Genomic DNA, 4,628 nt, shown 5'->3' with positions numbered 1-4,628 from the left:
ACAAGCCTTTCCTTTGGAGCCCATTGCTGGTGTTTTTTGTGGTGGAGCAGCAGGTCCTCTCCCAGGCTGCTCTCACCCCCTCCACTCTTGGAAAATAATAAAACTTTCAGCTTCACATTGTCTCCTCTGATGAAAATGAGGTGTCCCTGGAGAGACAGACAGCCTGTGTGGTTCTGCAGGGATGGGGTAGCATCTGCGTGTTTCCATGCGTCCCCATGGAAAAAGGGGAAAGGTGAGCCTTCCCACAGCCAGAATTTCCCCTCCTGGGCTGGGGGTGGATGCTCTTCCTTCCCCAGAGTAGATTTTTGGGGAGGGGGGAGATCATCCCCCTCATGGGAGTGAGCGGGACAAGTGACATGAGTCAAGTGGAAGCTACATGGAGACTAAGCCCATTAAATCCAGAACCTCAGTGGTTCCATGTGTTCAAACTGAGAGTTGGAGCCCCACTAGGACCCATGTCCCGTGTCCCCAGGTCTGGCCCATGGCTCCCATGTGGGCTCCACAACAGAATCTGTGCCTAATCCCTTGCCCTGAGGGATCAGAGTATCGCTCCACTCCCGCCCCATGGGGACGTGGGAGCAGCATGGCTGTGGGGAGGGGACGCAGCCCTGTAACAGGGCTCCTCAGCTCAAAACTGCCTGGCAGACACTGTGGGCTCTCCCTCAAGGTGGCTGGCTCTGCTGGATATGGTCCCAGAGCAAAGGCCACCCTGATGGCACCCACCTCCGAGGCAGGAGACAAGAGGAGTGGCTCATGGAGGTCCCTCTTTTTGCCAGTCACTGTATTTTCGATCGAGGGCAGCTTTGCCTGCATTGACTGTGGTGGGTTGCTGTTGACTCCCCTGCCTCTGCTCTGTCCACCTCGGGGCATCCCTGGGGCCTCAGCCCCTCTGCTCCCTACTCCCTAGGATACTCTTCTCGCTGAGGTTACTGCTCTGACCGCTGCACAGCCCATTTCCCCATCCCTCCCAACTTTCCCACTGCCTGTGGCTGAGCCTGGCCCTGCCCCAGCCTTTCCATGGCCTCTTGAGTCGAGCTTGGAGAGCAGGAATGCAAGGCTCTCCAGCCTAGAGGCTCTTGGTCATAATGAGTGGCCCTGGTGGGGGGTCTTGGTGCCAGGATTACTTGGCACAAAGACAGACAGAGTGGTCATGGCCAACCAGGAGAGCCCCTGCACTCAGCCACCCCTGGTAGAGCAGCACAGGGGTGCTCTACAACATCCCTGCGGAGTGTCCCTGCACTGCCAGGACCTGCTGGAAGGAGCTCAGTGGAGAGCGCAGACCCATAGAGATTCTTAGAATGGTTTGGGTTGGAAGGGATGTCAAAGCCCATCCGGTTCCAACCCCCTGTCATGGGGCAGGGACACCTCCCACTGGATCAGGAGGCTCCAAGCCCCATCCAACCTGGCCTTGAACACCTCCAGGGATGGGGCAGCCACCACTGCTCTGGGCAACCTGGGCCAGGGCCTCCCCACCCTCACAGCAAAACATTTATCCCTAAGATCTCATCTCAGTCTCCCCTCTTGCAGCTCATTCTGCCTCGTCCTCTCCCTGCCCTCCCTGATCAAGAGCCCCTCCCCAGCTTTCCTGGAGCCCCTTACAGGACTGGAAGCTGCTCTATGTTCTTCCCGCAGCCTTCTCTTCTCCAGGCTGAACAACCCCAAGTCTCTCAGCCTGTCCTTGTACAGGAGGTGTTCCAGCCCTCGGATCATCTCCGTGGCCTCCTCTGGACCCATTCCAGCAGATCCATGTACTTCCTGGGCCGAGGACTCCAGCACTGGACACAGGGCTCCAGATGGGGTCTCACCAGAGCAGAGCAGAGGGGCAGAATCCCTTCCCTCCCTGCTGGTCCCACTGCTTGGGATGCAGCTCAGGGCACAGTTTGTTCCTGGGCTATGAGTCTATATTGCCAGCTCACATCGAGCTTCTCATTCACCATATAGGGAGCTTCAACCTCCTCCTCCTCACCTTTCCCAGCCCATTAAAGGGCTTTAAGCATCTCTACTGCTCTCTGTCACCAGCTCTGGGGGTGTCGAGGAGTGGGGACGTGGAGCTGGAGGTCGCCTTGCTGGTGTGTGAGAAGACCCGTCCTTATTGTGTACTTTGCCTCCCATTCCATCCCACTTGTAAGTCCCACCACACCAGGTGCCAGTGGCCAGCAGCTGGACAAGCTCCAGCCATTGCTGAAAGGTGGCTTTTGGAGGGGTGCAGGCAGCCGGGGGACACTGGCATCCCACCCCCTCTCCAGCAGAGCCCCGAAGCCTGTCTTGGGGCTTTTCCTGCAAACCACAGTGAGGCATGAATGAGCTGGGTTTGCAAGACCCTGAGGCAGAGCATCAGCTCACCACCAGTCTGACATCTGACCACCATCTGCTCCCCTTCGCTGGCACCAGATACACTCAGTTTGGTGGCAGCAAGGGAAATAGTCCCTTCCTGGTGGTGAGAGCAGCCTGCTTCAGGTGGGTCTGGAGACCCTCAATGTCCGAGGTGCCGCCTGCTTCTCAGGTCCTTGCTTATGGGCTTTGGGCACCTCCTGCTGTGCTACGTGCAATGAGTGGACAAGCCCAGGGGATTTTAGGGCTCAGAGGTGCCTGTGGGGAGGTGGGAGATGGTCTGTGTTGGGGCACAGCAAGGGGTGGAGGATTGGGGGTCATGGCCATGGGGCAGAGCCTCTCTTGGCAGAGGAAGGCAAGGAGGTGAGAGAAGGTCAGCAAAGTTTTTGCCTGGCCCAAAAGTACTTAGGCAAGTGGGGCTGAGCCTCCAGATAACCACTGTTATTTAATTTATTTTTTCTAAATAAAAAAATAAGGAAGGAAGTTAATAAATAATGTAAAGTGGAGAATGCATTAATGAACAAGAGAGTGAGAGAGAGAGAGGAAAAGAGAGGAAGGGACAGGGCAGAGTGAGAGCGTGGGTGGGGGGGAGAGATATTCCTGCCTGTATCGATTGGATATGATTACATTAGACCTATCAAATATTCATACTACATTCCACAAGAGGTCATTGTGTGTGTTTTTCCAATTTAGCTCTGCCTTGGCGCAGGGAGCAGGCTCCAAGTGGGAAAAAGGCTGCATGAAGAGCTCCAACTCTGCAGCCCCAGCGCTGCCACCTGCCCCTCTCAGCTGGGATGTCACCCACGAGTGCCTTGGGGAGGTGACAGGGACCAGGTGGGATGATTTCAAAACAGAAACGGCAGATCTGTTGGAGCAAGTGCAATGTCAGCTGGCAATATACCCTCACAGCCCAGAAACCAGCCCTGTCCTGATCTGCATCCCAAGCAGTGGGACCACCAGGGAGGGAGGAGATTCTGCCCCTCTGCTCCGCTCTGTGAGATCAAACCTGGAGCCCTGCATTGAGTTCTAGAGTCCTCAGCACAAGAAGGACATGGAGTTGTTGAAGTTAGTCCAGAGGAGGCCACGGAGATGATCCGAAGGCTGGAGCACCTCCTGTATGAGGACAGGCTGAGAGAATCGGGGTTGTTCAGCCTGGAGAAGAGAAGGCTGTGGGGAGACCTTGGAGCAGCTTCCAGTGCTGAAAATGGATCGGCTTTGAGGTCGCTTCCAACCCAACCCAAACTATTCCATGATTCTATCACCCACAGCATCAGCAGTCCCATCTCAGGTGGCTTTCAAGGACACAGCTGTCTGGTGGCAGAAGAGATGGATCAGAGTGGGCTGAGCCCACCTTGTGGAAGCCATCCATGGTGACCCTTTCTCCTTGAGAGACAAGTAGGGGCCTGCTGCCCAACTTCACTTCCCTACCAACCACTTACTTTGCCCATGCCTCAGTTTCCTCATACTCCACTGCTGCTGACGGGGGCTACAGCCCCACACCTCCACCTTCCTGCAGCATCACTACTGCCATCCCTGCATCCCCCAGCCCCTGGTCCTCTGCTGAGGCCCTTGCCGCCCTCCGCCCCGCTGTGGCCCTGGCCGGTGCAAGCCAGCGCTGCGTTCTCTGCTTACATTAATAAAAATTTTACAGCACAGTGGCAGGAAATGCATTTTCAGTTCATCTGCTGCAGCTATTAGATTACCAGGATATGGCTGCTGGCCGGCGGCCAGGGCCTCCGAAGGGCCTGCGCACATCCGCCATGGAGTGGAGGGAGAAGGCGAGCAGAGCCCCCAGTGCTGGTGGGCACTGGACTGAGGTGATGTGACTGATCCCCATCATCCTGGATGTCCCTGTGTGGTGCCAGGCTGTCACCTCAAGTGTTGAGTGCGAGGCTGCCTGGGGATGCAGAGCAAGGGATGCTCCAGGCTGCAGGGATCACAGAATCATGGAATGGTTTGGATTGGAAGGGACCTCAAAGCCCATCCGGTTCCAATGCCCTGCCATGGGCAGGGACACCTCCCACTGGATCAGGGGCTCCAAGCCCCATCCAAACTGGCCTTGAACCCCTCCAGGGATGGGGCAGCCACCACTGCTCTGGGCACCCTGGGCCAGGGCCTCCCCACCCTCAGCATAACATTTCTTCCTAAAATCTCCTCTCAATCTCCGCTCTTTCAGCTTACAACTGTTCCCCCTCATCCTCTCCCTGCACTCCCTGATCCAGAGCCCCTCTCCAGCTTTCCTGGAGCCCCTTTCAGCACTGGAAGCTGCTCTAAGGTCTCCCTGCAGCCTTCTCTTC

Source organism: Cuculus canorus, chromosome 10 (assembly GCF_017976375.1).
Source record: "Cuculus canorus isolate bCucCan1 chromosome 10, bCucCan1.pri, whole genome shotgun sequence".
NCBI classification, from domain to species: Eukaryota; Metazoa; Chordata; class Aves; order Cuculiformes; family Cuculidae; genus Cuculus; species Cuculus canorus.
The sequence above is the reverse complement of the archived record's forward strand: the minus strand, read 5'-3'. Positions refer to the sequence as shown.